This window comes from Arachis hypogaea, chromosome 13 (genome assembly GCF_003086295.3).
Source record: "Arachis hypogaea cultivar Tifrunner chromosome 13, arahy.Tifrunner.gnm2.J5K5, whole genome shotgun sequence".
Classification (NCBI taxonomy): Eukaryota; Viridiplantae; Streptophyta; class Magnoliopsida; order Fabales; family Fabaceae; genus Arachis; species Arachis hypogaea.
Window position 1 is genome coordinate 70,696,408 of NC_092048.1, and position 12,098 is coordinate 70,708,505.

The following is a 12,098-nucleotide window of genomic DNA, read 5'->3' on the forward strand; positions in this document are numbered from 1 at the left end:
TGCACGAATTGTGAATTACACTTTTCACAACTCGTACCACTAACCAGCAAGTGCACTGGGTCGTCCAAGTAATACCTTACGTGAGTAAGGGTCGATCCCACGGAGATTGTCGGCTTGAAACAATCTATGGTTATCTTGTAATTCTTAGTCGGGATATCAATTATAATTATCAGTTTGGATTGCGAAAAATAAAAGAGCATGAATTAAATACTTGTTGTGCAGTAATGGAGAATATGTTGGAGTTTTGGAGATGCTTTGTCTTCTGAATCTCTGCTTTTCCCTTGTCTTCTTCTTCACGCACGCAAGGTTCCTCCTATGCCAAGCTGTGTGTTGGTGGATCACCGTTGTCAATGGCTACCATCCGTCCTCTCAGTGAAAATGGTCCAGGTGCGCTGTCACCACATGACTAATCATCTGTCAGTTCTCACTCATGCTGGAATAGGATCCATTGATCCTTTTGCGTCTGTCACTACGACCAACCCTTGTGAGTTTGAAGCTCGTCACAGTCATTCAATCCCTGAATCCTACTCGGAATACCACAGACAAGGTTTAGACTTTCCAGATTCTCAAGAATGCTGCCAATGGATTCTAGCTTATACCACGAAGATTCTGATTAAGGAATCCAGGAGATATTCATTCAATCGAAGGTAGAACGGAGGTGGTTGTCAGTCACGCGTTCATAGGTTGAGAATGGTAATGAATGTCACGGATCATCACATCCATCATATTGAAGTGCGAATGAACATCTTAGATAGAAACAAGCGTGTTTGAATAGAAAACAGTAATAATTGCATTAATTCATCAAGACACGGCAGAGCTCCTCACCCCCAACAATGGAGTTTAGAGACTCATGCCGTCAAAGAGTACAAAGTTCAAATCTAAAAATATCATGAGGTATAAAATAAATCTCTAAAAGTTGTTTAAATACTAAACTAGTGACCTAGGTTTACAGAAAATGAGTAAACTATGATAGATAGTGCAGAAATCCACTTCTGGGAACGACTTGGTGTGTGCTGGGGCTGAGACTTGAGCTTTACACGTGCCTAGGCTGTTTTTAGAGTCAAACGCCAGGTTGTAACCTATTTCTGGCGTTTAACTCTGCTTTGCAACCTGTTTCTGGCGTTTAACTCCAGAATAGGGCAGGAAGCTGGCATTGAACGCCAGTTTGCGTCATTTATCTTCGAGCAAAGTATGGACTACTACATATTGCTGGAAAGCCCTGGATGTCTGTTTTCCAACGCAATTGATAGCGCGCCATTTGGACTTCTGTAGCTCTAGAAAATCCACTTTGAGTGTAGGGAGGTTAGAATCCAACAACATCTGCAGTCCTTTTTTAGCCTCTGAATCAGATTTTTGCTCAGGTCCCTCAATTTCAGCCAGAAATTACCTGAAATCACATAAAAACACACAAACTCATAGTAAAGTCCAGAAATGTAATTTTTATTTAAAAACTAATAAGAATATAATAAAAAGTGACTAAAACATATTAAAAACTACCTAAAAACAATGCCAAAAAGCGTATAAATTATCCGCTCATCACAACACCAAACTTAAATTGTTGCTTGTCCCCAAGCAACTAAAAATAAATTAGGATAAAAAGAAGAGAAGATACAATGAATTCCAAAAACATCTATGAAGATCAGTCTTAATTAGATGAGCGGGGCTATTAGCTTTTTGCTTTTGAACAGTTTTGGCATCTCACTTTATCCTTTGAAGTTCAGAATGATTGGCATCTATAGGAACTCAGAATTCCGATAGTGTTATTGATTCTCCTAGTTTAGTATGTTGATTCTTGAACACAGTTACTTTATGAGTCTTGGCCGTGACCTTAAGCATTTTGTTTTCCAGTATTACCACCGGATACATAAATGCCACAGACACATAATTGGGTGAACCTTTTCAGATTGTGACTCAGCTTTGCTAAAGTCCCCAATTAGAGGTGTCCAGGGTTCTTAAGCACACTCTATTTGTGCTTTGGACCTCGACTTTAACCGCTCAGTCTCAATTTTTCACTTGACACCTACACGCCACAAGCACATGGTTAGGGACAGCTTGGTTTAGCCGCTTAGGCCAGGATTTTATTCCTTTGGGCCCTCCTATCCACTGATGCTCAAAGCCTTAGATCTTTTTTATTACCCTTGCCTTTTGGTTTTAAGGGCTATTGACTTTTTGCTCTTTCCTTTTGGTTTTAAGAGCTCTTGGCTTTTTCTACTTGCTTTTTCTTTTTTTTCTTTTTTTTCGCCATTTTTCTTTTCTTTTTTTTTTGCAAGCTTTGTTCTTCACTGCTTTTTCTTGCTTCAAGAATCATTTTTTTTATTTTTCAGATTATCAATAACATTTCTCCTTTTCCATTATTCTTTTAAGAGCCAACAATTTTAACATTCATAAACAACAAATTCAAAAATATGCATTGTTCAAGCATTCATTCAGAAAACAAAAAGTATTGCCACCACATCAAAATAATTAAACTATTTTAAAATTCAAAATTCATGTACTTTTTTTTCTTTTTTAGAAAATATTTTTTATTTAAGAAAGGTGATGGATTCATATGACATTCATATCTTTAAGACATAGACACTAGACACTAATGATCATGTAATAAAGATACAAATATAGATAAAACATAAAGCATATAAATCGAAAAACAGAAAAACAAATAGACAAGGAGATTAAGGAACGGGTCTACCATAGTGAGGGTGGCATCTTCTTCCTCTTGAAGAACCAGTGGTGCTCTTGAGCTCCTCTATGTCTCTTCCTTGCCTTTGTTGCTCCTCCCTCATGGCTCTTTGATCTGCAGTCAAATGCTCTACCACTGAACTATGGACCCTTGAGATGAACCTCTCCATCTCTCATGACTCAGGGTGGAAGCAACTGCCTTCCTTTTCCTCTTTCTAGAGGTTTCTCCGGCCTTAGGTGCCATAAATAGTTATGGAAAAACAAAAAGTAACGCTTTTTTTCCACACCAAACTTAAAAGGTTTGCTCGTCCTCGAGCAAAAGAAGATAGAAGGGAGTAGAAGGAGAAGTGGAGGAGAAGGAGGTGTGTGAGTGGGTGGGTTTGGGAGGGGAATGGTTTGAATTGGAATGTTGAGGTAGGTGGGGATCCTGTGGGGTCAAGGACTTAGCATCCCTACTCCATTAAGGCATGCAAAACGTCCTTAGTGTGCAGTCCTGGTATTTAACGCCAGACTACTGCTTGTTTCTGGCGTTAAACGCCAGCTTTTCCCCTTTCTTGGCGTTGAACGCCAACTTGGTGCTTGTTTCTGGCGTTTAATGCCAGCTTGATGCTTCTTTCTGGCATTAAACGCCAGTCTGATGCTTCTTACTGGCGTTTAAATGCCAGTAAGCTCTTCCTCCAGGGTGAGCTGTTTTAATGCTGTTTTTGATTTTGCTTTGATTTGTGTGACTCTACATGATCATCATCCTAAAGAAAACAAAATAAAAATGGAAAAACAGAAAATTAACATAGATAAGGAAAAATTGGGTTGCCTCCCAATAATCGCTTCTTTATTGTCTTTAGCTGGACCTTGCTGAGCTTTTAATCTAGCCTCAGCCTTGAACACTCTTGCTCAATATTGCCTTCAAGATAATGCTTGATTCTTTGTCCATTAACAATGAACTTCTTATCAGAATTAATGTCTTGAAGCTCCACATAGCCATATGGTGACACACTTGTAATCACATATGGTCCCCTCCACCGGGATTTCAGTTTCCCGGGGAATAGCCTGAGCCTAGAGTTAAACAACAGAACTTTCTGTCCTGGTTCAAAGACTCTAGATGACAGCTTTCTATCATGCCATCTTTTTGCTTTCTCTTTGTAAAGCTTGGCATTTTTGAAAGCAGTGAGTCTGAATTCCTCTAGCTCATTCAGCTGGAGCAATCTTTTTTCTCCAGCTAATTTGGCATCAAAGTTTAGGAATCTGGTTGCCCAGTAGGCCTTATGCTCCAGTTCCACAGGCAGATGACAGGCCTTACCATACACAAGCTGGTATGGAGAGTTCCCTATAGGAGTCTTGAATGCTGTTCTGTAAGCCCACAGAGCAGCATCCAAGCTTCTCGCCCAATCCTTTCTACGGGTACTTACAGTCCGTTTAAGGATTCTTTTTATTTCTCTATTAGAGACTTCAGTTTGCCCATTTGTCTGTGGATGATACGGAGTTGCCACCTTGTGACTAATTCCATACCAGACCATAGCAGAGTAAAGCTGTTTGTTGCAGAAGTGAGTGCCCCCATCACTAATTAGTGCTCTAGGAACACCAAACCTGCTGAAGATATGTTTATGAAGGAACTTCAGCACTGTCTTAGTATCATTAGTGGGTGTGGCAATGGCCTCTACCCATTTGGATACATAGTCGACTGCCATCAGAATATAAGTGTTTGAGTATGATGGTGGGAAAGGCCCCATGAAGTCAATATCCCATACGTCAAACAACTCAATCTCTAAGATTCCTTGCTGAGCCATGGCGTAACTGTGAGGTAGATTACCAGCTCTCTGGCAGCTGTCACAGTTACGCACAAACTCTCGGGAGTCTTTATAGAGAGTGGGCCAGTAGAAGCCACATTGGAGGACTTTTGTGGCTGTTCGCTCACCTCCGAAATGTCATCCAAATTGTGATCCATGACAATGCCATAGGATCTTCTGTGCTTCTTCTCTAGGCACACACCTACAGATTATTCCGTCTGCACATCTCTTAAAGAGATATGGTTCATCCCACAGGTAGTACTTTGCATCAGTAATTAATTTTTTTCTTTTGTTGCTTGCTGTACTCCTTAGGTATGAATCTTGCAGCTTTATAGTTTGCAATGTCTGCAAACCATGGTGTTTCCTGGATGACAAATAGTTGCTCATCCGGAAAAGTTTCAGAGATCTCAATAGAGGAGAAAGACGTCCCTTCTACTGGCTCTATCCGGGACAGATGATCAGCCACTTGGTTCTCTGTCCCTTTTCTATCTCTTATTTCTATATCAAACTCTTGCAGAAGCAACACCTATCTTATGAGCCTGGGTTTTGAATCCTGCTTTGTGAGTAGATATTTAAGAGTAGCATGGTTAGTATACACAATCACTTTTGATCCTACTAAGTATGATCTAAACTTGTCAATGGCATAAACCACTGCAAGCAATTCTTTTTCTGTGGTTGTGTAATTTTTCTGGGCATCATTTAAAATGCGGCTAGCATAATAAATGACATGCAGAACCTTGTTATGCCTCTGTTCCAGTACTGCACCAATGGCATGGTCACTGGCATCACACATTAGTTCAAATGGTAATGTCCAGTCTGGTGCAAAAATAACTGGTGCTGTGACCAGCTTAGCTTTCAGAGTTTCAAACGCCTACAGACACTCTGTGTCAAACACAAATGGCGTGTCAGCAGCTAGCAGATTGCTCAGAGATTTTGCAATTTTTGAAAAATCCTTTATAAACCTCCTATAGAATCCTACATGCCCCAGAAAGCTTCTGATTGCCTTAACATTGGCAGGTGGTGGTAATTTTTCAATTACTTCCACTTTAGCTTGATCCACCTCTATTCCCTTGTTTGAAATTTTATGCCCAAGGACAATTCCTTCAGTCACCATAAAGTGACATTTTTCCCAGTTTAAAACTAGGTTGGTCTCTTGGAATCTTTTCAGAACAAGTGCTAAATGGTCAAGGCAGGAGCTGAATGAGTCTCCAAAGACTGAAAAGTCATCCATGAAGACTTCCAGAAATTTCTCTACCATATCAGAGAAGATAAAGAGCATGCACCTCTGAAAGGTTGCAGGTGCATTGCACAGACCAAATGGCATCCTTCTGTAGGTAAATACTCCAGATGGACATGTGAATGCTGTTTTCTCTTGATCCTGAGGATCTACTGCAATTTGGTTGTAGCCTGAATAGCCATCCAAAAAGCAGTAATAATCATGACCTGCTAGTCTTTCTAGCATCTGGTCTATGAATGGTAAAGGAAAATGATCCTTTCTGGTGGCGGTATTGAGCCTTCTGTAGTCAATACACATGCGCCACCCTGTAACTGTTCTTGTAGGAACCAGTTCATTTTTTTCATTATGAACCACTGTCATGCCTCCCTTTTTGGGGACAACTTGGACAGGACTCATCCAGGGGCTATCAGAAATAGGATAAATAATCCCAGCCTCCAGTAACTTGGTGACCTCTTTCTGCACCACTTCCTTCATGGCTGGATTTAGCTGCCTCTGTGGTTGAGCCACTGGCTTAGCATCATCCTCCAATAGGATCTTGTGCATGCATCTTGCTGGGCTGATGCCCTTAAGATCACTTATGGACCACCCAAGAGCTATCTTGTGTGTCCTTAGCACTTGAAGTAGCGCTTCCTCTTCCAGGGGATTTAAAGCAGAGCTTATGATCACCAGAAAAGTGTCACCTTCTCCCAGAAATGCATATTTCAGGGATGGTGGTAATGGTTTGAGCTCGGGTTTAGGAGGTTTTTCTTCTTCCTGAGGAAGTTTCAGAGGCTCTTTCAATTCCTCTGAATCCTCCAGATCAGGCTAAACATCTTTAAAGATGTCTTCCAGCTCTGATTTGAGACTCTCAGCCATGTTGATCTCCTCTACCAAAGAGTCAATAAGATCAACTTTCATTCAGTCTTTTGGTGTGTTTGGATGCTGCATGGCCTTGACAGTATTTAACTTAAACTCATCCTCATTGACTCTCAGGGTTACTTCCCCCTTTTGAACATCAATGAGAGTTTGTTCAATTGCTAGGAAAGGTCTTCCTAGAATGAGAGTAGCACTCTTGTGCTCCTCCATTTCCAGCACTACAAAGTCAGTGGGGAAGGCGAATGGCCCAACCCTGACAATCATGTCTTCAATCACGCCTGATGGGTATTTAATGGAGCCATCAGCAAGTTGGAGACATATCCGGGTTGGTTTAACTTCTTCAGTTAAACCAAGCTTTCTGATAGTGGATGTAGGTATTAGGTTGATGCTTGCCCTAAGATCACATAAAGTTGTCTTGGTGCAATTACCCTCTAATATGCATGGTATCATAAAGCTCCCGGGATCTTTAAGCTTTTTTGGGATGCTTTTCAGAATGACTGCACTACATTCTTCAGTGAGGAAAACTCTTTCTATTTCTCTCCAATCTTTCTTATGACTGAAGATCTCTTTCATGAACTTGGCATAAGATGGTATTTGCTCAAATGCCTCTGCAAACGGAATCTTTATTTCAAGAGTCCTCAGATAGTCTGCAAAGCGAGCAAATTGCTTATCCTGCTCTTCTTGGCGGAGTTTTTGAGGATAAGGTATATTGGCTTTGTATTTCTCAACCTTGGTTGCTGCAGGTTTATTTCCTACAGAGGTAGTTGGAGAAGCCTTTTTAGAGGGGTTGTTATCAGTACGTGTGTGTGTCTGATCCCTCACTGGCATTTGAATGCCACGGTTGGAAGCTGGATTGGCGTTGGACACTAACTCCTTACCTGTTTCTGGCATTTGAACGCCAGAACTGAGCTTCCATTGGGCGTTTAACGCCAACTCCTTGCCTGTTTGTGGCGTGTGAACGCCAGAACTGAGCATGGGTTGGGCGTTTAACGCTAGCTCTTCACCCTTTTCTGGCATTTGAACGCCAGAATTATTCCTCTCTGGGCTCTTACTATCCTCAGAAGGATTTTGGGTAGCAGTTTGTTCATTTATTGGCTTCCTGCTGCTTTGATGTGAGGTATTTAATATTTTTCCACTTCTTAATTGAACTGCTTGGCACTCTTCTGTTATTTGTTTTGATAACTGCTGTTTTGTTTGCTTCAACAGTACTTCCATATTCATATTAGCCATTCTTGTGTCTTGTAGTATCTCCTTGAATTCGGCTAGCTGTTTTGTTAGAAAATCTAATTACTGATTGAATTCTGTAACTTGTTCTGTAGGACTGAGTTCAACGGTTACTGTTTTAGCCTCTTCTTTCATGGAAGACTCACTACTTAGGTATAGATGCTGATTTCTGGCAACAGTATCAATGAGCTCTTGAGCTTCTTTAATTGTCTTTCTCATGTGTATAGATCCACCAGCTGAGTGGTCCAAAGACATCTGAGCTTTCTCTGTAAGCCCATAATAGAAGATGTCTAACTGCACCCACTCTGAAAATATTTCAGAGGGGCATTTTCTTAGCATCTCTCTGTATCTCTCCCAGGCATCATAAAGAGATTCATTATCTCCTTGTTTAAAGCCTTGGATGTTCAGCCTTAGCTGTGTCATCTGTTTTGGAGGGAAATATTGATTTAGGAATTTTTCTGACAGTTGTTTCCATGTCCTTATGCTAGCCTTAGGTTGGTTATTTAACCACCTCTTAGCTTGGTCTTTTACAGCAAATGGAAATAGTAATAATCTGCAGACATCCTAATCTACTTCCTTATCATGTACTGTGTCAGCAATTTGTAAAAATTGTACCAGAAACTCTGTAGGTTCTTCCTGTGGAAGACCGAAATACTGGCAACTTTGCTGTACCATGATAATGAGCTGAGGATTCAACTCAAAACTACTGACTCCGATGGAGAGTATACAGATACTACTCCCATATGAAGTAGTAGTGGGATTAGCATATGACCCCAGAGTCCTTCTGGTCTGTTCATATCCACTTATGTCCATGATGGAGAAAGGGAGATATTGTGAATTGCAAATAAAAAAAATATATATATATATATATATATATATATATATATATATTTTAAAAACCGAAATTAAAATAAAATAAAATAGAATAAATGAAAAATTGACTATAATTTCGAAAATTAGAAGAAAAATAAATAAAAGAAAATTGAAAACTAAATTAATTAATTAAAAAGATTTGAAAAAAATATGGGTGAGGATTTTCAAAAAAATGAAGAGAGAGAAATTGGTTAGGAAGTTTTGAAAAAGATATGTCTTAAAATTGAAGATACTTGTAAGAAAATAAAATAAAATAAATAAATAAAAAAAGAAAAGATATAAAAAAGATTTGATTTTAAGATTTGAGATTAGAAAAGATAAGATAAGCTAGGTAAGAGAAGATAAGGAATTTAAATTAAAAAGTTTTGAAATCTAAATTTTAAATTTGAAAATTAAAATTTGAAAACTGAAATTTGAAAATTGAATTTTGAATTTTAAATTTTGAAATTTGAATTTTGAATTTTGGAAGTTGAAATTTGAAATTTGAAATAAGATAAGATAAGATTTTGAAAAAGATATGAATTTTTTGAAAAAGATTTTAATTTTGAAATTTTAAAACTAAGATAAGATAAAATAAAAAATTATAAAATAAAATCTAAATTTTTAAAAGGAAAATTCGAAAAATCAATTAAAATAAAGGAAAAAGATATTTTTGAATTCAATGAAGAAAGAGAAAAATAATAAAAAGACACAAAACTTAAAATTTTTAGATCTAATGCTCCTTATTTTCGAAAATTTGGAGGAAAAACACCAAGGAACACCAAACATAAAAATTTTATGATCAAAACGCAAGAAAGACTCAAGAACACCTTGAAGATTCACAAGAAAACGAAGAACAAAAATTCAAAAACTCAAAGGACTCAAGAACATAAAGAAGAACACCAAACTTAAAATTTTTAGAAAACCAAAAATAAATTTTCGAAAATTAAATAAAAGCTAACAAGGAAACACCAAACTTAAAACTTGACACAACATTTAATCAAAGAAAAATTATTTTTGAAAAGATTTTAGACAGAAAATAGCCAATTACCAAGAACATAAGCACAATACTCTAGCCAATTGAGCTATAAATTTAACGTGTTTTACTAAGGTATTTAATAAATAAAAATTTTTTGAAAACTAAAAATTTGAAAAAGCACAAGAAAAACAAGAAAAGACACAAAACAAGACAAACCAAAGATCAAACAAGGAAAATAGACTAGAACAACTTGAGGATCAAGGATGAACAAAGAACATGCAATTCGAAAATTGAAAGACAAAGAAAAGCATGCAGTTGACACCAAACTTAGAACATGACACTAAACTCACAGAAAAACTAAAAATTAATAAAGAAAAATAAAATTTTTGAGAAATTTTTGAAAAGAAAATAAAAGACTCTGACCCAAAAGACAAAATTTTCCTAATCTAAGCAACAAGATTCGCCATCAGTTGTTCAAACTCAAACAATCCCCGGCAACGGCGCCAAAAACTTGGTGCACTAATTGTGAATCACACTTTTCACAACTCGTACCACTAACCAGCAAGTGCACTGAGTCGTTCAAGTAATACCTTACGTGAGTAAGGGTCGATCCCACAGAGATTGTCGGCTTGAAGCAATCTATGGTTATCTTGTAATTCTGAGTCAGGATATCAATTATAATTATCAGTAATAAAAGAGCATGAATTAAATACTTGTTATGTAGTAATGGAGAATATGTTGGAGTTTTGGAGATGCTTTGTCTTCTGAATCTCTGCTTTCCCCCTGCCTTCTTCTTCATGCACGCAAGGTTCCTCCTATGGCAAGTTGTGTGTTGGTGGATCACCGTTGTCAATGGCTACCATCCGTCCTCTCAATGAAAATGGTCCAAGTGTGTTGTCACCACACGGCTAATCATCTATCGGTTCTCACTCATGCTGGAATAGGATCCATTGATCCTTTTGTGTCTGTCACTACACCCAACCCTTGTGAGTTTGAAGCTCGTCACAGTCATTCAATCCCTGAATCCTACTCGGAATACCACAGACAAGGTGCGAATGTCATGGATCATCACATCCATCATATTGAAGTGCGAATGATTGCATTAATTCATCGAGACACAGCAGAGCTCCTCACCCCCAACAATGGAGTTTAGAGACTCATGCCGTCAAAGAGTACAAAGTTTAGATCTAAAAATGTCATGAGGTACAAAATAAATCTCTAAAAGTTGTTTAAATACTAAACTAGTGACCTAGGTTTACAGAAAATAAGTAAACTATGATAGATAGTGCAGAAATCCACTTCCGGGGCCCACTTGGTGTGTGCTGGGGCTGAGACTTGAGCTTTACACGTGCCTAGGCTGTTTTTGGAGTCAAACGCCAGGTTGTAACCTGTTTCTGGTGTTTAACTCCAGAATAGGGCAGGAAGCTGGCGTTGAACGCCAGTTTGCGTCGTTTATCTTCGAGCAAAGTATGGACTATTATATATTGCTAGAAAGCCCTGGATGTCTATTTTCCAACACAATTGAGAGCATGCCATTTGGACTTCTGTAGCTCCAGAAAATCTACTTTGAGTGCAGGGAGGTCAGAATCCAACAGCATCTGTAGTCCTTTTTCAGCCTCTGAATCAGATTTTTGCTCAGGTCCTTCAATTTCAGCCAGAAATTACCTGAAATCACAGAAAAACACACAAACTCATAGTAAAGTCCAGAAATGTGATTTTTATTTAAAAACTAATAAGAATATAATAAAAAATGACTAAAACATATTAAAAACTACCTAAAAACAATGCCAAAAAGCGTATAAATTATCCGCTCATCAGTACTGCCTGTTGCTGCTTGCATTCTAGACAGACTCTGCGAAATCATATTAAATTGCTTAATCAATATTTTGTTTTGAGCCAATATGGCATTCAGAGTATCTATCTCAAGAACTCCTTTCTTCTGAGTTGTCCCATTATTCACAGGATTTCTTTCAGAAGTGTACATGAATTAGTTATTTGCAACCATTTCAATGAGTTCCTGAGCTTCTTTAGGCGTCTTCTTCAGATGAAGAGATCCACCTGCAGAGTTGTCCAAAGACATCTTGGATAGTTCAGACAGACCATCATAGAAGATACCTATGATGCTCCATTCTGAAAGCGTGTCAGAAGGACACCTTCTGATCAATTGCTTGTATCTTTCCCAAGCTTCATAGAGGAATTCACCTTCCTTCTGTCTGAAGGTCTGGACTTCCACTCTAAGCTTACTCAATTTTTGAGGTGGAAAGAATTTGGCCAGAAAAGCACTGACCAGCTTTTTCCAAAAGTTCAGGCTTTCCTTAGGTTGTGAATCTAACCATATTCTAGCTCTGTCTCTTATAACAAAGGGAAAAAGCATAAGCCTGTAGACCTCGGGATCAACCCCATTGGTCTTGACAGTGTCACAAATTTGCAAGAATTCAGCTAAGAACTGATGAGGATCTTCCAATGGAAGTCCATGAAACTTGCAATTCTG

The 12,098-nt window shown here is 38.4% G+C and overlaps 1 non-coding gene across 1 annotated transcript; it reads left to right on the forward strand.

Annotated features, from left to right (window-relative positions):
• Nucleotides 1-11,741: 11,741 nt before the first annotated feature.
• On the forward strand, nt 11,742-11,849 carry LOC112739445 (small nucleolar RNA R71). The gene has a single exon (XR_003170381.1). It is a non-coding gene; the product is annotated as a small nucleolar RNA R71 (small nucleolar RNA).
• Nucleotides 11,850-12,098: the final 249 nt, after the last annotated feature.